Raw genomic sequence first — 21950 nt, forward strand, 5'->3', positions numbered from 1 at the left:
CCTGATTCCCTGTCCTGCTCCTCTGCTGCCCTACATGGAAGCACAGAGCCCTAGGATGGGTCAGGATGGAAGGGATCACAGTCTGGTCCAACCGCCCTGCTCAAGGGGATCATTCCAGCCCACACGGCTCAGGATTGCGTCTTGAGTAGCAGCTCTTGAGTATCCCAAGTGAGGTAGACTCCACACCCTCTTGGGTCAGTCTGTTCCAGGGATCAGTCACCCACACAGTAAAGCAGTTCTTCCTCATATTCAGGTGGAATCTCCTGTCCATCAGTGTCTGCCCATTGCCTCTCGTCCTATTGCTCAGCACCACGGAGAGTAGCCTGAGTCCATCTCCTTCACACTCTTCAGAAGACTATAGACATCGATGGGGTGATGCATTAGTCTTGGAGGCCTTTTGAGTTTTAGATGAATGTGGGGCTTTAGATGAAGATCACAGAACCCATCCCAAAGGGCCACACAAACCTTATTCATGAGCAGACACAAGAAACCCTGGAGGTGTACAGACATGTCCAACAGGCACTTCCCTGAGCATCTGAATAATACACAGGTCACTTACCCTGGTGGATTTTTGCCCACATTTTTTCAGGTAACTCCACACAATACCTGAGATTTGCTATAAGGCAGGAGATTATGGTGCTTTTCTAAATCACAGAATCATTGAGTGTTTTGGGTGGGAAGAGACCTTAGGGTTCATCTAGTTCCAACTCCTCTGCCATGGGCAGGACCATCTTCCACTATCCCAGGTTGCTCCAATCCCCGTCCAGTCTGGAACACTCCCAGGGATGGGGCATCCACACCTTCTCTGGGCAACCTGTGCCAGTGCCTCACCACCCTCACAGTAAAGAATTCCTTCCTAATACCCAATCTAAATCTACCCTCTTTCAGTTCAAAGGCATTCCCTCTAGTCCGATCACTTCATGCCTTTGTAAAAAGACCCTCTCCATGTTTGTTGTAGGCTTCCTTTAAGAGCTAGAAGGCCATAAGAGAGTTGACTGAGAGCTTTTGCTTCTCCAGGCTCAACAATCTCAATATTGTCAGCCTTTCTTCACAGGAGAGGTGTTCCTGGACACACTCCTGACCATCTGCTATTGAACCTAAGTTCAACAAATACTTGTGGTGTGTAACCTGAGTTTTGCCATTTTTTAACTGCTGTGAATTCCTTGCAGCTTTGTAACCAACAGAAGTTGATAAAAGTCATAAACCAGTCTTAAAGCAGTTGTTTAGCTACTTTAGCAAACTCCTGCTTTTTCATTTCAGTTCAATCATGCTGATTTCCACCTTAGAGATACAGTTCCTGTAGTCTGAGGGCACAGCCAGTGGAATTACTTGGTGGATGTAGGTACACCTGCCAAGGTTTCCATGGTAATCAGCAGTTTTGTCATCAGCAATCTGGTCCCTGGCAGTGTCCCTAAATAATTTGGTGTATTCTCCAAACTGGCAAGTGTTGAGTCATTTTGTTACATTTTATTTATTGGAAGGAAGGACTGCACAGGATAACATTGCTTACAGTTGCATGACCTGTATTATCATGTGAGATGAACTGACCATAACCTCCTTCTACCACTCACCTGCGCATCTGCAGGAGGGAGAGAATTTGTGAGTAAAGTTGAGCCCAGAAAGAAGGACGACATGGAGGGAAGATGTTGTAATTTTTTTTTTCCCTGTATTTCTCTTTATCTTACTTACTCTGCTTTGATTGGCAATAAATTAAATTTTTCTCAAGTCAAGTCTGTTTCCTCTTGATGGTAATTGGTGGGTGATGTCTCCCCATCCTTATCCTGACCTGTGAGACTTTTGTCATACTTTCTTTCCCCTGTCCAGCTGAGAAAGGAAGTGATGAAGAGCTTGATGGGCACCTGGCATGCAGCCAGGGTCAACCCACTGCAAATGGACTTCAGGAGAATGCTTTTTGTCTGTTTAATTAAAACTGACTTCAGAATTCTGCTTCTGAGCATTTTTTCCTTTTTTAAACTAACAATGCTGTCTGCTTCCAGAATCTTTCTCCATTTTCCATTTCTCTGTCTTTGTAGGTTGCATGAATTTCTGTACACTTTTTCTTTGAATCCTTCTTGCAATCTTAAAAAAAAACCCCAGTTTTGTTATTACTATTTCAAACATCTAATGTACTGTCCATTTCCCGGAAGCAGAAGCAGCTTCTCTGTTTCCCAGTGTGGTTGGTCCAGGTGCTGTGTTTGTTGTGGTGCCTGGATAAAAGGTGCAGTCAATCACAACATTGCATTTTCTAGGCCAAGATGCAGTGTTTTCTGCAATTTATGGCTTGTTGCTGTCAACCACTGGCAAAGGATTGTGCTCAGGCTCTTAAACTATGCAAAAATGATGGAGTGTTGGAGGATAACACTCATTGCAGGACATTTGCAGCACATTTTTCCACCAACGTGATATTTCTTGTCCCCACACCTTAGTATCTGAATGGAGGAATACTTTTTCTTCCCACCTTCTAGCACGATGGCTTCCCTTTTAACTTGCCCCAGTGAGATCCTGGCCTCTGCAGTGGTGACTAGGCATAGAAACTGTAGATAACTAGGTTATCTCTTGCTCTATTAACTAACATTTCATGTATGTCACATTAATTGTATACCTCTTACAAATTGCTGAAGCCTATTACAATTTCCTCAAGTTACACAGTTCAAATTCTTCTATAGATTTTATTCATTGAATAGAGTTCCTGGGAACAGGTGAACAATTTGCAATCAGTCTTACTGTAAGAATTACTTGGAGAGATTTTTACAAAGGAAGTACTAGAAAACATTATTTTAAAGGTGGCTTCTCTAAATCAGACCCTATACCTTTGAGATACAATTGTGATTCAGTTTCAAAATTCGTGCCTAATCCACACAGTATTTTCCTTTATGTCTAATAAATAGATCAGTTGAAAGGTGCCTGCAAAGATTTGACATCCTACCAAGACCAAATACAGTCCAAAATACTTTACATATTAAAGAAACAGAGTAAGAAACAGAGTTAGAACAGATATTTCAGTGGACAGCACATGCTACAGTCCTCCACAACCAGCATATATGTCTTAAAAATCCATGCTGCTGCTCCTTATGTTCAATGGTGGTTAAATCCACGCCCTCAGGAAACAACTAACTTTGCATTCGCAGGTCAGGTGAGTGTTACAGAAGTTCAGACACCTGTTATTCCTACAGAGAAATTGTCTGTTTCAATTCTGTACACCCTCTTAGAAGTGCAGCATGGCCCTGGGTGTTGGGGGATAACACAGCTGAGGGTCACTTGCATCTTTCTGGTGTTGTGGCTGTGCCGTCTGACCAGTTCACTTTGGACTGAAGGTGATGAAAAGTGCTGAGGAAAAATGGACCCTGTGGCTCCTGCCAGTTCAAGGGCGCCTTTATAGATACACAGTGTGCCACCAGAGCACCCTCATGGCATTCCTTACAGGATTCAATTAATTTTGTCACATGGCCACCTATCTCCCAACTAACCACCAGCATTTAGAGATTTAGAAGAGTAGGAGAACACCCAGCAATATCACCTGAGCACATTGAGTTCCTCCTCTTGGCCTGAATCCTGGTTGCACTAGACTTGGCCTGGGGATATTAGCTTGATTTAGGTGAGCCTGAATCTAAACTCCAGGAACTTGTGAGGGAATGAAAGTTCAGCCACAGGTGGTAATTAACTTGACCCCATTTATCCTGAGGGGATCTCTGCAGCTCCAGCCATGGTGTTGTATCTGAGAGAAATGGTTCCCAACCTTGATGAAAAATTCAGCTGCTTCCATCATGAAATTCTGGAGTTGCTCACAGGCCAAATAAATGTGTGGGTTCAGATTCATAGATGAAAATAAATAGTTTTGTATTTTTCTAGATTTTTGTGGGTGCAGGAAAAGCCTTTGTCACGCCTTCTAGTCAATGGCTTCAGCTACCCTTGAAGCCACAGTAGAAATTCACACTGCCCAATTATATGGAGTGACCTTTGCACGCTGTCTTTTTTATCTGTTGATCAAATGACCCATGATGTGAGCAAACACAAAATAACTCTACCCCTAAAGATAGGCATCCTTCATGGTCCACAGGGATACCCAAGTTCCCAGATCCTTGACACCAGAGCAGTTCATTAGATGGAAGGACCAATCCGCTGGTACCTCAGTGCTGCAGGGTAATAGGACCTCATCATACAAGCTGAGAGGGAGCAAGTAGTGCAGTGCTCCTCTCCACCCCTTCATGAAGAATTTCAGCAGACTGGAGAGGGGTGGAGAAGGGTATCACACTGCCCCTGGCCAAGGGAAAACTAAATGGTGACTTGATTAAATTCTCAAGAAAATCTCCTCTCTGCCGTTGGCCTTAGATTCAACATCTAGGTGTTAACATGAACACACTGACATTGCACATGTTATTGTGCAAAATCTGTATTGGTTTCTCCTGTCTGGTCAGATCCAGAAAAGTTCACCAAAAGTGCAGATGAATACTAGTAGTGTGGGGTTGCTACCCCACCCACAAACTAATAGCCTTCATTTGTATTAAATTGTAATTTCTGGCAAAGACTCTTACCAGTTCTCACTTTTGTCATACTGACGCAATCCCTGAAATTAAAGTGGAGGAAAATCTTATTTTTAACATTAGTTTGATGGATTATTGTCTGTAGATATACATTTTTAATGCTTTGGTGTTACAGTTTATCTGTACTTGAACAATCCCTTTTCTGCCTTCACAAACTGTGGCCTTCTCTGTCTGATGTAATCTAGTCTTTTCTATGTGTGGCCAATAAATAAACTTATTTCTGTTTTTCTTGTGTTTGGTTTACATTTATCTGTGAAAAATAGAGTACCTCATACAGAGTGTAATGCTGTGTTTCTCTTTGCAAAGCAAATTGGTTTGCTTCTTCAGTGCCTATTTCTTGTATTATGTTCTTGCTGAAAGTCTAAGGAAGCAAGTGCCATAAAATGGAATAACACCTGCATGAATCCCTCAAAGTCTGACTGTACTTTGTGAAGAAAATGGAGTGAACAAATTTTTTTTTAATCTGACAGTACAAATTGCCTGCTGCTCTGATCTAAAGTGGACTGTGATGGCAATATAAACCCCCAGGTGGCATTCTAACCTTGTTTTTCTAAATCGTTTGTTTTCATAAAGAATGGATCTGATTCTTTTGTTTAAAAAGAAATTTTCTTCACCCTCATGGTAGATTTGAACAAAGAAATTAAAGCAATAAGCTGATTTTTCTTTTGAGGTTTCCAATTTGTACATTTTGTTGATTCAAATGCAATAGCCTCAAACCCAGCTTGAAATCTGATAGACATTTGGTGGAATGATGTAAATTATACTATATTCCAGATACTAAAGTCCATAATGTGATGATGTCTTGCATCAGCTATTCAATAAAAGATACCATTTGAATTTTGAGAATCGCAATTGCGGTAAAATACTTTGCAACAAATTTATGAGGAAAGTGTAAATTCAATTGTGACTAATACCTTACAACACATGGGTATTAACTGGTGCTGGGCTACAATGAAATCCTGGCAGAAGAATTCAATATTATGACTACATGAGACCAGTGTGATTCCGGTTGGATTTCTATTGCCTTCCAGGAGTTCCACGCAGGCCTTTGCAAAGAGCACAGCTTGTACCTCCCAGCTTAGGCACCATGTTTGTGTACCCAGGGTGCTGATGGTTCACCTCCAGGTCCCTCATTCACCAGAGGAGGGATGGCTCCCACAGAGATCCACTGAGACTACCTCACATGGTTCCTCAGCTGAGTTGCTGAAGCATTTATTTCCCCACCAGCTTCACAGTTCAAAGCTGGGGTCTAGTGTCACTTTTGTAGTGTTTGTTCCCGTTCAGCTGTCTCATACCCAGATGTTACTTTGCTAGTGAATACTTACGTGCTTTCTTCCTCACTGTCTGGTACATGAGGGCAACATGTGCACAAAAAAAACCCAAAAAACAACTTCACAGCCACCCCTCAAATCCTTTCTCCCAACTTTTCTCTGCAACAAAACCCACAACCTCCTTAGAAACCACTGAGCTGATGTGCTGCAAGCTGTCGTTACAGCTCTGACCAAAACTGTCACCTGGTCATGTGCACCGTGGGTTGCCCCACCTGCAACTCTTTGCAGTCTCTGCTTATATTTGGATCACAACCTGTTTAAAAGGCAGACAGGTTTAGCTTGGATTTGTGCAACACTTGGCCAAATGGAATCTTTGTCCCTCTTTCGGATTCTAGTGGGATACAGAGCACAAATACTCAGTAATCATATTTAATAAAGCAAATGGAGCTAATTTAAATTACTGCTTAAAACATATCGGTATGTAATAGACCATAAATAAAAATCGACCTACACGCTGCCCTGGATATCTTTCGGAGTGTACTTTAGGAAGAGTCACTAAGTCAGAGTATCATCAGTCACATTTCCTAAAGCAACAAAACCCAAATTGCTGCTGCAGTGTAAGACCCTGAGTAGCCAGAAAGCACAGAGAGAATGTTTGAAATTCAGACTTCATCTGTCTTTGTTGTGTTTCAATCATAAAGCTCTCTACAGTCCTGCTGAAAAGTCATTCCAGTATAGTTTTCAGTATAAGGACCAAAACTTCATTTATAGCAGACTCATGCAGGTGGTATCTCTGGGCTTTGGACTGTAAAACTTCTTGAGTTTAAATGGATTTTGAAACAAAGCCATGTATGTCTGTTCACAAAGGTTTATGAGTTACCCTTTGGGCTGTCTTGCACTGTGCACATTACACATTTCCGTCAGGTTATTTTCACATTTGTCAAACAAATTTTTTCATTCTAATTTTTCTAGTGACATTTAGGTATGGATATGTTTAAGTGCTATGGATAAACTTAAAATTTTAACACCCTGCCACCTTCATAGTAAGTCCGAAATTTATTACAGGGTATTCTCTTTTTCCCTAATTCAGAAATGCTTCAGAGAATCCTTTGCCCTTAAAAAAAAGTTGCTCTTGAGAAGTAAAGTATAGCCTGACAGCTGATCATAGTTCAGTTTTGTGCATGTAGCAGAGAGGTCCAAAATGGAAGAAACCTCACTGTCTGAGCTGTAGTGAATACTCTGGCAGCTACAACAAAATACTTTCAATATCTACAGCACATTGAGTAATCACAGTGAGAGGATGGGTCATCTCTTACCTTACCGAAGAAGAAATTGTTGAATGTCCTCTACTGTTAATTTTTTTAGTTCCCTTGGGGTGACACTCAGTTCCTGGCCATATGAGTACACTGGAAGTGTGATGCAAATGTACAGCTAATCTCTGCAGCTACAAGAGTGAGATACTGCTAGTACAGATCTATAAAGACCAACATACAGCATGCTAGGCAAGACCTGATGCACCATGTCAGCTGCAAGTCTGGTTCTCCACTCCACCCACGAGCACGGAGCAGTCACCTTAACCCCAAGGCTCATCATATCAATATGACACCAGAAATTCAGCTCAACCCAATATAAGTGAAACGAGGACAGCAGCACTCCCTTGTGTATCATGGACACACTAGAAGGAGGCTGGGAATTGGAGAGGGCTTTTAATCAAAAGCAAAGTTTTGGTCAGAGCAGCTCTTACAGGGCTGCACACAGGCAGCCTCAGAAAGGGGCTCTATGGACAGAAGTAGTGGTTATCCTGGAAAATCCCTTCCTGTGCTCCTGTCATCATGCACCAGGCTGGCAGAAAGCCATTAAGTACCTAGCAGAGACATACAATTAGATGGGTATCAAAGATGCATATACCTTGCCCTTATCTCTGAACTGAGCAGGGTGGTGATGGGGAACTTTCAGCATTTATTTGACAAGATCCAATCTAGTAAAATATTTCCATCATGATTGCTATGTACTGTATCTGAATTGTCACCAAAAATTGTCACCAAAATATTAAAAGGCAAGTCTGTGTGTTAGAGTGTTGCCTGAACACTATGTGGGCCACATGCTGGTTACTGGATTTCATGCCCTTTCTGTTATTCAAGAGAAATCTTCCTGCTCAGTTTAACAGAATAAAGACAAATCCTTGAGCTCATTATTTTATTAATTTATTCCAAGTAGCTTACTGGGAATTAGGCAACTAAATATCTGAGGGAGGAAAGGCTCGGTCATAAAAGACAAAATATGGTCTGACTGCAAAATCCAACCTCCAGTTACGAAATACACTGAAGTACAGGTTACATGAGCACCAGATATTGAGGAGTTTTTTCTTTCACATTACAGTCCGCAGAGTTTGCAATAAAATGTCATTCAAGTTTACATAATAAGTTCAAACAGAAATTATAATTGATGAGCCATAATGATTTAGAAGATTAGCTAGGGAAAAGTTCCTTTCTCTGCATACCATGGTTAAAAAATATTACTATGTTAATTCATACTGTGTCAATATGTATAATGATTTTCCAATTCTGACTCCCTTCTCTGTATGAAACTACTGAAAGACCACAAGAAAGCAGTGGTATTAGGGCACTAGTGGTATTCTTTGCTGCCTTTTCATACAAATTCTCCCTTGAAGTAATGTGTAAGGTTAAGTCAGGAGAGGTCTCCATTTTCTTTGGCCTTGATCTCTTAAATCCTTACACAATGTACAGCTGGAAACTTAGAAAGGCTTCTCTCAAGGCTAATGTTGTGGCAGAAGAGTCTGGATGACATAGCATTGAGTGGCTGACTGTCAGCTAACCAGCTGTGTCATTTGTCCTGTTGCTGTGTGGCTTTCCTTGCCTTCTTCCAGATGAAACTTGCTGTGGTTGTTTCCCAGAGCAAGTCCAAGAAAGTGCTGCATCTGTACTACAAGAAAATTTGGGTGAGACCTGAAATTTTGGGCTGGGATTTTTAGTCTGGGATCTCCCTTTAAGGATTCACAAGAGCCTGTTCTCTTACACCTTTCGAAAAGGATTAAAAAAGGGCACAAAAGCTGTTAAAATGTGGGACCAATGATAGCAGGAACCTTGGTCAACAGAACAATCTGGTGTAAAAGCAACATGGATTTCAGGAGATTTGGATCCTCTAACTAAACAGAGACCCTCAAAATTACACTACACCTCCTGTCTCCTCTTCCTCTTAGAATAGGACAGGCTGTGTTGATACCAACATTGGGAAAGGTTATCTCTTCTTCTTCATACTGCTTTCTTGAGTAGTGCATTGTCTCCACTGTGTCCTGGCTTGAGGGGCATTTTAATAAGCTTTCAGACCTCTCTAAACATTTTCTCTTCTTTTCTCCCAGGCATTCTTCCAAACAGGTCTGTCACTTCAGAAATAAATAAGCTATAAAGAGCTGCTTACTGTGTTTGGTAAGTCATACCTTCCATGTAACACAAACCAGAACACTTCACCCAATCATTTCTATAGCAAACTTCCACACAAGCTGCAGCATATCCTCATAAAGGCAGGTGTTCTCCATGTAGGAATTTCACATAACCAAGTCTGGAACACATGTTGTCCAGCTACTTCAGGCCTTGATTCACCTCACTGTTTAAAAATGTTTAAAAAATCTTGATTTTTTTTTTTTTCTGACTGTGACATCGAAGGACAAGGACAATGGTATGTATTTTTCTGCCAGATTTCAGTAGGTAATGTGTTCATTCCCAGATGAGTCAACAAAGTGAGAAACAAAGTATTCCTATATACTTTTCTGTACTTCTGAACTGTTCTTTTTCCTGCTTTCCTGGTTGTAATCTTGCTCTCCTCCTCAGCATCTGCCCTCTCCTTCCTGGCCTTCTTATTATACTAATGTGAGGTTGCAAACCTATTCAAACCACGTCTTTGGTCCATAGACTTGTGGGACTGCAAACTCTGTGGCATAGTCTCACCTTCTCTCACCATTCATCTTAATTAAATAAAGAATCTGAGGATTCTACCAGAGACCATGTGTAATTTTGTGAGAGGATTGTACTTGAGGGAACCTGCATAAGAAAAAACTGAAATTTCTCATGTAACTGAAATGTAGGCTTTGAGGATAGATGATTTTAGGATTTTGTCATTCAGCATGCAGTTGAGAGACAAAAAAAGCCCAGTTATTGCTTTTCACAGGCAAGAGCTACTTTTTATAAGGAGCCACCAGATAGGCAGCCTCAGACTGTCTGAAAAAATTAGACTACAAAAAATATATGTTCCTGCCTGTGGGCTAAGCAGTGGGCCTAGAACATCATAAAACTCCTGCCTTATGTGAGTGAATGGGGAAACACCAGGCCCATTGCTCCTCTCCTGCCTCTTTTGCCTTCAAAAATTATGGAGAAGGAGTTGGTGCTCTTGAATAGATAAAAATGATGTGCTGCTGTGACCCAGCAGCTTTGACTATGTTCTGCACCCTTGCAGACTCAAGGATAACCTCCTGAGTATGAGCTGGGGAAGGGTGGAGGTGAGACAGAATTGGCAAGGACTCACTCGGTCAAGAGTTGGAAAAGGGAAATCTTTGGTCTCTTGCACTTCTCATCTAGAGACATGTTAAACACATTTCCCGTCAAGAACTACCTAGGGTCTAAATGCCGAAGGACCTTTGAAGAATAAATCTCAGTAGCTTCTATCTTGAATGACCACATTTTGGGGTGTTTTGCTGTGGAGTGCCCGGATTAATGTCCATTTTCAGGAGTGCTGAGTGCTGCCCACCAAAGGAAGGCTGCATACCCCTGTCAGTGCTCACTGCCTCTGGGAAACACAGGTCAAGGGGTTCTGAGCAGCCAAAAATCAGGAACAGCTTTTGAAATGTGTAAACTTCCAAAGCTTCCAGCTGAAGCAGCTGTGCCTCTGATCAGACAGCTTGCTACACTGCCATTCAGGTCTTCTCCAGCACCAGCTTATAAAAACAGACTTGGTTGTTGAATAAATAGCATGGCCATTCCTGCAGTGCTTCTGTGTGAATGCGGGCTTGGAACCACCACCCTCTTTTTCCTGTAGCAGTGGTTATATCCAAATGGCACCTTTGCTGAGTCAATTCTGGACCTCATTCACATGAGAATTCAAGAGAAGCAAAGCAAAAGGATGAGGCTGCTAAAGGAGAAGACACTGCCCAAGAATTCTCTCACCATTCAAGGAGTGTCACACACACCATCCAGGCCTTCCTTGCTAGAGCTGGAGTCTCCTCTCAGTGGGGCTGACGGGCTCCTTTTCATATCCTTGCACACATGCTCATTCTCAGCTACACTTCCTCCTTCAGGCTCAGTCCTGGGTTTTCTGCAGCACAGTCTCAGGTGTCAGAATTATAAAAATATATCATTTAATAGAGTGATACAGCAACAGATCAGCTTAAACTGACCCAGAAGAAAAAGACCTCTGGGCAATTATACTCCCATGATTTATGCACCTGCCCTCACACACTCTTCACGTGATTTCAAGTCCAATGGTGATTTTTGGGCTGGGATCTTCTAACACCTTATGGGATTCTTTCTCTGTCTCCCCATAGCCAGGCTGTAAACTGCTCTTATCTTGTTGAACTGTAGCTTCTGCTGATGGCTGCAGTCTCCTTGTCTTCTAGTTTGTGTTTCTTGTGCACTAGGTCAGTCAGGACATAGTAATGAAAGAAGGCCTAGGCTTGGGATAAAAACCACTTAGCAGCAACTGAACATCAGTGTGGTGATAATATTCTTCCCAACCTAAAGACAAAACACAACACCAGCGACCAAGCAAACCAACTCTATTCCAATAAATCTGGGTGAAAGTCCACAGCTTGCAGTCCAGGGCTTCAGCAAATCCAGCTGCTCATGCTGAGCAAGTAAAGTCAAGCAAACAGGAGTTTAAATCACACAGTATTATAATTCTGAGCAACCTATTCTGTTCAAAACTCACTTTTTTAAGCTGAACAAAAAGTATCTCTCAACAGAGAAGATATTTTCTTCACAGCCAAAGAACAGTCACAGTCCCCTGCCCCGTGCTTCCTAGATATCCATTTGGATTTCCATGCATATCCACCTGTGTATGCATCTGGATATCCATCTTAGCATTATCTGAAGGCGATGACATGGGTTTTTTTTTTTTCTTTTCTTTCATTTTAGTGGGCTTAGAACTTCCCTCAGATTCTTCATAGAGCCAAGGAAAATTGTGTACACATCTTTGGAGACAGCGTTCTAGAACTCCTAAGGGTCATTGTGTGTAGAAAATTCTGGTTCCTGTGTGTGGTCCTTGTCAACACCATTTCTGCCTTCAGACCAGCTGATGAGTTGTTGCAGTTGATACCAGCACTGCCACCACCCACACTCCAGTCTCCACGTCAGCCCAGGAGTGAGATAGCGACTCAGGGTATAGTGGGTACCTTTTTGCTTTCTCAGGTTTCCATTAGAGGCAATTTTGTCCAATCCTGGTGTGAAACAAAGCAAAGTTACTGGGTCTGTGATTTAAGCTCCACCTTGTGTCATATTCCGGGACAGTGAAGAAGGTTCCTGGTGCTCTCTCCCCTTGGCTGCAGCCAAGGGGAGAAGTGTTTTCCCTAGACACAGGCAGCGAAAAGATACCAACAACTGAGTGAAGACAAAATGAAAAATACATAAAGCTCGTAGGCAGACATTCCCATCTTTGCCAGATGCCTCAGCTCCTCTTGTCATCTCCCATGTTAGACAAAAAGCCTGTCAAAGCCAAACAGATTGGTAGATTACAAAAGCCCCTCTGACCTACTCTCTTCTCCCAAGAGGATTCACTTCCTTTCAGCTTTCACATTATTAGCACTCTCATGGCAGGCAGGGGGTCATTTCTAATTTGTGAATGCCCTTGGACCACAAGCTGGGATTTTTAATTTGTTTACCTTGCATATTAAACAGTACTTTCAAAGGGACTGTCAATAAATCCTCTATGAATCAGAATCTTCACTTCAGACCTTGTTGTTACTTTCACTTTTTTGATTTGACTACATGAGATTAGAAAACACCTCGTAAGGGCAATCTCAGTCACCAAATACAGTGCCATCACCAAAATCCCCAGAGTGCTGAGAGCAAACCTCTTGGGCTTTGTGACACCAGGGAGGAGCATGACTTTGCAAAGAAGTCAAACCAAGCTGTTACATCAGATCCACAAGTGGGGACTCAATTCCTAGGGTTGTGGCAGTGAAAAATGCCTCCTGGGATAAGCTCAGGCAGAGCCTCCACCCATCAAGAAGAATGAAGGGTGCTGTATCACCTTGTCCAGGGTACCCCTGGGAATACCTTGACTTGTGTAATCAAGCCCCCAAGCACCACACACAAGGACTAACAGGGAAATCTCAATTATTTCATCAGCATAACTTTCCCTCAGAGATACAATGAAGCCACATATAGTACCCAACAATAGCTGTTACAGCCTTTATGAAACCTTGCTTGTAACCTTGTCCCTCCTGTCTCTTCTCCAGGGTAAAGGAGGGAGTTTTATTTATTTTTCATGTTTTGAATTCATGAAACAGTTCTATTAAGTTTAAGGGGGGAAAAAAGGAAATGCTTGCATATGTTTGAATGCAAATGCGTGATGGTACATCAGTAGTGCTCAAAATTTCTCCCTCTCTTTGGCTGATAGGTGGTGTTGCAGGGCCATTGAACTCTGGCCCTGATCACATATAGAGCCATGTGGAATTCAGGAGTTTCAGTCTACAGGGCTTCTGCTAACCTTGCTCCCATTTTTAGCTCCTGGGAGGTTTGCTCACGCATATAGACCAGGTCTGAGTTTCAGGATATCTAAAATGTTGCAGTAAAACTTTGTTCAACTTCTCATGGAAACTGTGACAAAGCCATCACATTTCATAAAATGTAGTCAAATGATCATTTGAAAGAGGCACAGTCAAAACTGTCTCATATTTGTTCCTTTTTATTCTAAAATCAATTCAAAATTTTGGTCCATTTCCCAAAGGTGTGTAAAATAGAGCAAATATGTAAGGATCCAAGAGATCCCCCTTGAGCCCAGAGAAGTTTAATGATAGATTGGTTTCCTGGTCCTTCTAGTCTGGTGCATTTCAGTAAATTTCACTGGATGCTTCACAGGAAGCTGCAACAGGGAAAACAAGTAAAAGAAGAATATAAAAGAAAAGCAAACCACACACTACCTCTCAAGCAGTTATGGCCTGACCTTCTCCAGGGTAAGGGGTAAACTGCCTCTCAGATAATTCTGTTTAGAGCTTACCTTACATCTTGAAATGCCACTGATATTCTGTAGCACAGCATGGGAGAAGAAAGGATTGTTGTCAAACCAAACACACACTTGAGAAAACGCTGTCAGCCAAGGGACACTTACTGTCTCAAAAGACAGTTCATATTTTCATCATCTCCTGGGCTTCCCCTCTGCTTCATCAGGAGCAACTGCTGCAGTGGTCACAGCTTCCTCTTCTACTCACCCTTGCCTGTGGAACCTGTGTCCTCCTCTTCTCCATCATGGAGAAGGGTTGGTTACATCATGAATCCATCCAGAGGGTAGCAGGAGTGTGAACAGAAAACAAAGTGAAAAAGAGGCAAGAGAGGCAGAGGGTAACCTTGGGCTGAGACCACAAAAAGCCACCTCTTTTGCAGAATGTTTCAGCATTTGTCTTCCTAGCTGGACCTTTTCTCCAACACTTCTCAGCAGTATATTCTTTCCTGTGTTCAGTGCCATGATTCTGGGCTCAGGGGTCATGTCCTGCCCATAGTGTTTTTTGCACATACTTTTCCACTGCCCCATGGAAGGTCAACAAATGCAAAAAACCCTCTATCTAACACAGGGGCACAAGAAGTGGCACAGGGCCTCTGTGAGCTGTGGTGTGGAGCCACACTGGTGATGGGAATAGTCCTGCACAGGACCCTCCTGCAAAGTGGTGCACTGGGGAGGAGGGACTGTGGCCACCCCAATAGAGACAGTCAGCTTCACAGACTGAGCCCCTGGAAAGGAGAATGAGAGGCCAGAAGAGCCCCTTAGACAATGAATTATCTAAATCAGGCAGTAAGATGTAACACTGATTGAAAAGCTTGTTCAAATTGCTTTCACTGTGATTCATAAACTCTTCATGTAAATTCGTATGTTAGGATGAGCACAAAAATTAGAAAGCTGGAATAAGATTGCTTTAATTTAAATAAGAGACATGGCTGTGAATATTAGGCCTTTACACTGTTAGCAGTAACCCATCAGATGTTAACAAAATCTGATATGCAACAGTTTTACATATCCCCTTGTGGGAGAAAGATCAACTTGCAAACCGCTTTATAAATCAGCCACACTGTTAGATTTAGGCTACTGTATCTAAATGGCTTTTAGATATGCTTCCTGTTTTCAGCTACCATATTTACAAATGAAAGCTTTTTCAAACCACGTCTTTTAATATAATTTGCATATTTAGTAATACATTGATTAACATTAAACACGGATTATTGCAATTTATTTCAGAAACAGATGGGATGCATTAAGTGAAAAGCCAGAGCATTTAAACAGAGCACACTCCCAGGATGACTCCCAATGATTGATGAATACAAAAACTTTATTAACTATCAAGGAAAAGGAAAGGGAAAAAGAAAAAGGAAAAGGGAGAAGGAGAAGGAGAAGGAGAAGGAGAAGGAGAAGGAGAAGGAGAAGGGAGAAGGGGGAGGGAAAGGGAAAGGAAGAGGGAGAGGGAGAGGGAGAGGGAGAGGGAGAGGGAGAGGGAGAGGGAGAGGGAGAGGGAGAGGGAGAGGGAAAGGACATTTCATGCTGAGTCCTTTTCAAGCACTTCCCTTGCTTAAGAGTATAAAAAACTGCCATTAAGGTGAATTTAAACAAAACAATGCCATTCAGATATGTGCATGGCTTTACAGAAAACTCTGACGCAAGGAAGACAAAATTCTGACCCTGGGTGTCAGCTGAAAGGAGGAAAAACCCAGGAGCCGAGGACTGGTCCCCCCACCGCGGGCGCGTCCCCGGTGCCAATAGGTGGCAGCCGCCCACAACGCACATTTCCAAGATATTTTCTGGGCTGGTTTTGGGTGTTTTTTCCTCTATCTCAGCGTTCGCGGGAAACTTCTCGGGCTGGGAGAAAGCTCTGTTGGGATTCCTTCTCTTCGCAATGGCCCCTTAGCACCTGGTTTTCAAATACGCTGCCTTCGGTTGGCACCTGATAGCAGGAACAGCCTGCAAAATGTTGTGATGCTCTTGTGTTTGTGTGTGCGAGTATACAGGTGTGATTTTGACACAAAACCAAGATGCACATAAACTGTATAAAATTATCTATGAATCAGTCACGTGTACAAGGTTATGCATGGTTTTTTAATAGCAAAATGAGCATTTAGAGCAGCAATACAACCTAAACTTGCTATTCATGTTTACAAATAGTCTCAAAGAGAAACCTTCATGTCCCAAAAAAGTTGGCAAGTCATTAATCTTTACTTAGGAATATACACTGCAGTAGTCAAGAAAGGAATAGGCAGTGTCATTGAAAGGTAGGTCCATTGGTGGTATTAAAACATGACAGTTCATGAGCCATGAAGTGTGGTATGGGGGGGATTACTTCTGTATGTGCCCTGCTTCTTGCACTCTTTTAGGAAACTGTGTCCACTACTGGGCACTGATTAACCTATAGCCTGACCCAGTGCATTGGTTTGTATCTTATTTAAATTAGCTTTCTGTATAATTAATGATGCAGCCAATAAGTCTGACAGATCCTGGACACCACAGCTAAAATAAGCTTTGACACTTCAATAGATCTCTTCAAGTAGATTACATAAAAGTTATTTCTATACTACCCATTCAGAGCCTTTCCTTTTGTCTTATGTTTCTAACAGGAATGGTCCTTCCCAAAGCAGGAGGTGGAGATCTCCAAAGGGAAGCAGTTTTACCTTCCCCCTTCAGGTCATTTTATTTTCATGTGGGCCTTGTTTTCCTCTCATGCAGTTGCACATGAGCTTTGCAATTAAGGATAGTGAAGGAAGGAAAAACATTCTGTCCTCCACACAAGTACAAACTCACAGGCAGTGTAATTATATTCTTTTCTTTCTGGATGGAGAACATCAGTTACTCTACAGCTGGGAAAATAAGACCTGTCCATCAGTGCACATCGTGATCTTGGGGGAGTTAGAATGGCTCCCCTTGAGCAAGGTCTAAGAGAAGAGACCTGTGAAAGGGAAAGCAATTGTATCTAGGGTTCACTTGGGGTGTCTACTCCAAAATTTATCCAAAGAGAAGGTGCAAATTCACCTGGGACTGATTGTACTGATGCTGGGATTTAACTCCCAAATTTTCCCGAGTTCTAGGAAACCAGCAGAAGGAACCTGTGTGCTCAGCCCTCTATGAGTCCACCCACCATCCCTGCAGCCAGGTGAATTTAAGATAAGAGGACACTTCAAACTCCAGGCCCAGGGCTGAGCAGGGAGGTTGGCCACTGGTGGGCACAGGGGAAGAAACTATTTTTATCCTCCTGTTCCTCCTTCTCTGTCCTCTTGATCCTAAGGACTGTTGTAGCGGGAGATTATTTTCAACACCTGCACTTCCTGTGAAGGGAAGAAGGAGAGCTGTGTATGACACAGGCACAGACCCCAGCAGGAAGATCAGCCTGTACAAACCTGTACCAGTTTGGATGCTCATGAGAGATGCCACATGGCTTGGCCAGTTTATACCCTACTATTTGAGCTCCCCTCATCTCCTTCCAACTCTGGCAGTAGACCATGTCTTGACTGCCTTATTTAGACCTCTTAATCTACAATCCCTCTGTTTTCTGTGCATTTAGCTTTCTGCTGCTGGTAGAGTATGCAACTCTGGACATTCCTTTGGCTCACAATTTCAGGAAAGATGCTGTGCACAACTCTATCTTCACTTAAATCACTTTCAAATTAATCCACTGTTTCAGGTTACTTGAGTAAGTCTCTGCATTCACTACAATAGGGAGAATTTATTTAGGAGGAAAAATAATAATAGACAGTATTAATTCATGAGCTTGTTAATACATATGAGCTCTCCCAGCTCTGGGAAACAAATTCTTTGTTAATATTTTAGGTTGCTGTGGCACAGAGCCAATGTTTCAGTTCTGCTACAAAAAGCACCCAAAAATTACCAATACCTCTTTTCCCTGTCTTCAAACTTTTATTAAATACTCAAAAGTATTTAAAAGGTCAGTTACCCATTTTGCTGCTATCAGGAGATTACTCTAACATGATGTGTTTGTCTCCTATTGTGAGTAGTGAAAATCCCCCTGTATCCAGTGTGTTTTGTTTGGATTGAGATGGCATGCAGCTGATGGCTGTGACCTTCATGGTGGCTTAGATCCCTGGCTGGCACTGATTTTTGATTTAGTGCCGATCTGCTGCGCTTGTCACAGGCTGCAAGGTGCTTTCCATGCACTAATGGAACAGCTCAAGGGCAGAGGGGCCCTGTAAATGTCTATCTTTCACCAACACTGTGCTAAATAGAGAGCTGAGTTTTCTACATGTGAATGACAGAACCTGAGATTATATACAGGAGTGAACTGGGAGTTCTTTCACCTGGGCTGATGTTCTGCAGTGAATAAATGTCACTGTAAAATGAGAAGTTTTTATTATTCTGAGTGGTAATGAATATAAGTGTACAGTATTAAACAGCATACTTCATATTGCCTATATATCCACATCTGAAGACAGGAACTGGCTCTATACAGCCCATATCCTCATAAGCACTTATTTCCTTTGAATACCAGAGGATTTGTGCCAGAGTTCAGTTTGACTCTGTCTGCATTAATAAGTCATTAATAAATCCTGTTCCTTAATGACATATTCAGCTGAAAATGAATTCACCCTGAACTCTCCCTCTCAGGAAACCAGCACACTGGATAGCAAATGGCAAAGGATTCCACGTTAACTCTTTGCTTATTCACTAAAGTTAGGAATGGATGAAGGGCCAAGACCATGATATCCGCATGGTAAAAATCTGCTACTGATGGAGGTTTCTTTGACTGTGAGTGTGGGGAAAGGCTATCAGGTTTGCCTCAACCTCCCCCTTATAAGCAGTGATGCAAGTCTTATATTTTATTGATTTTATTTTATTTATTTATTTAGTCTCATACTGATCTTATAGTTTATTTTTAACAAAACAGTTCTTAACAGGATAAATGTATTTCTTACACTCAGGACTTCCTGGGGAGCTCCACTTTAATTTCCATATATTAGATAATACATTCAGATAACATAAACAAATGGGACAGTAATTGCATGCCCTCTTAAGTATAGTGAACCAGATCATACCATCAGTTTCTGCTAAGGAATCCTGAGTGAAATCAAAATTTTGCATGGCCTTGAGGTGAAATGAATTCTGTTTATAAACCAGAACTGTTTCTCTCTCTCAGTTGATCACCTCTCCTTATAATTGGAAAATTATCTAGGTTTTAACTACCTAACTGCTTTTTAAAGTTCTTGGTTTAATCAGTAAGGTTGCCATCACTAATTTCTAAGGTGGGAGGGGAAAGAGCCACTGCTTCCTTGTTCTGCCTCTTGACAGCTAAGTGCATTCTCAAGACTACTCAAAACAGCATTTACTGCCCATTGCCCCATGGAGAAGCAAGGGGTAATTGTAACCTGGGAGCACTTTGGTTGTGGAGTGATGCTCAGGACCAGCTTTGCTGACTTCAGTCTATGAAATGCAACCATCAAACCACTTTTCTGACCAAAGGGGTACAAAAACCCCACAGCAAAAGAAAATTGCTCAAGTAATTTTTCAAAGCAGTTTCCTTGCTTATGGAAAACAAACAGAAAAGCCCAGACAAAACTATGATATTGAACTAATGTATTATCAGTATATAAATTATCAAATCAACCAAGGAATTTTTACAGGGAAGGTAGAGGAGTAACAGCCACTAAGAATTTTGTAATACAGGGATTTATTGTCATTTTATCCAAGACCTTTTTTTCCCCAGCAGTAATGAGTATTCTGTGAGTTTTGTCTATAGGGAAAGACCTATAGAAGAGGACCCATAGACCTCTCATTTGGACCATGAATGAACTTCCACTGGTTTTGACAGTCAGAGGCCAAGCAGGATCAGGATATAAGCTACAGAACCCCAGTTTCCTCAGCTGTGACAGAGTTTTATTCCCAAGGGTCTTGTTGGGCCAATTTATTGCCATTATCAGGCTGTAACAAGCCTTATCTGGACAAGAGTGAGAAGGTGTCAGTACCACCTGGGGCTGAACTCTTGGGCTTCAGCCTGAGCCTTGGCTCAGAGGAAGATGACTTGGAGGGATGAAGGTGACACAGTACAGTTCTAGGCTTTGGGGGACCAGGCTTTCCCTCCAGCACCTGCTGCTGCCTGGGGTTCATTTGAGCACTGAGGTGGTTTGGAAGACCTTGAGAGGGACACCTGGAGCTGTCAAATCATACACTGCCCAGAGCTGGCGCCCTGCCTACATCCAGATTGCAGCTGGGCACACAGCACCCTCCACCACCCATAAGGGAGCCATATCTGGCAATCCCATACCCCTGCACTCCTCCCCTCTGCATAAACTCAGGAACCATGAGAAGCTCAATGCCTCCTGGTCTTGTCTGCCACGAGTTTGGGGCTTAGGGTCAGTTCTAGTACATTGAAGTGCACTGTGCTGTGCCAATGCCCGGATCTCACTTGTGAAGACACAAGTGCCACCTCCCCTGCACCTTGCACCCTGCCCTGGGTCTGTCCCCATGGTCCCAAGACCCCAATATCTGAATTTCTGGACATGTCTGTTTAAACAGTGCTGGGACAAGGCTTGTCCTGGTGGTGAAATTGGGATATTGGAAATTCTGCTGCAAGAAAGTCTTGGACATCAGTAGTCAATATCTGGTGGAATATCACAGCTGTTGACAAGCTGATGGAAGGCTGCAGTGAGGCATGTGGTCATATTTAAAAGGCAATATTTCCTTTGCTGTACACATGATGGTTTTACACAAATTAGTATCCCTGGATACTCATATATTGCACAGAATGGAACTAAGTTAGGGGGAAACAATAAACTTACTAGGTTCACCTCTTCATTGTTCTTGTGATATAAGAAGATAACAGATCTAGGACATAAATGGTTTTTGCCCCAGCCACAAAACGATCATTGGAAATTCAAGACCTACATGCACGGCATGTGAGAGCATGGATTTACCAAACATGTAAATGACAGTATTTAAGAATGCTTCACCTTTACATTAATTTTTCTTGTAAAGCTGCGAAGGTCAGCAAGACCTGGGTTCATCTGCTGCATAAATGCCAGTTGTTTAAGGCAGAGGTGCTGTGGAACAAGACTCTTGAAATATTCCTACCCCCCCAAATTTGTACATCAGTGGAGAATCTCACATGTGTGTGTCAGAGCCTTTACCAGCCCTCTTTCTCCCCTACTGCCATTTAGGCTTTCTAATGCAGCATATTTCCAAGTGCTCCTCTGAGCACACCTGCCCTCTGGTATTTTGAGAAAATAGGGTATTATCTAAAAACTTGCTTTGCAAAAAAGAATTCAACATGCTCTTTCTTCATCAACTGAACAGTGACACTTAGAGTACAAAATGCATGTGAACCATACATTCCTGTGGATGATCCACTGTGCAGAGCTGTCAATAAATGGAAAATGCAGTCATCACATCCTATGAAACACCTTTTTCTTCTCCCTAATATTTTTGCCATTGGCTTTTTGAGATTTTTAACTGGGGCTCACATGTGTAAGACCAAATTCTGAGGGAGCTTCTGGGCCCACGGCCTGATCTGTCTTTTTGCATGCATGAGGCTGAACACTCAGTCGCTCAAATGGCTGGAGAGTCCCAAAGTGAAGGATATTAAAACCTAATTTTCAGACTTAATTTTAGAAAAAGCTGCTTCAGTGTTATGTGGTACAGAGATATCTCATTAGCTCTTACCAGATCCCTGCCTTTGGAGGGCTCTTTCACTGTGCTAATGGCACTTTGACATTTTGTGGATTACTCTTTCAGGTTCCATAATCAATTTAACATTAACATTCATGTAAACTATTAATGAAATAATATTAAAAAAGAAAAATGTTCCTACAATACTGCAACGTTTTAATGCCTCATTAAAATCATTAGTAATGCTAATATTAAAGAACTTACTTCATCTTTCAGAGAACCCCAAAATAAATCATAATCAAATGTTTGCTAACATACAGCC

Source organism: Chamaea fasciata, unplaced genomic scaffold, assembly GCF_029207755.1.
Source record: "Chamaea fasciata isolate MVZ Bird 193981 ecotype frontalis unplaced genomic scaffold, bChaFas1.0.hap1 SCAF_4, whole genome shotgun sequence".
Lineage (NCBI taxonomy): Eukaryota > Metazoa > Chordata > Aves > Passeriformes > Sylviidae > Chamaea > Chamaea fasciata.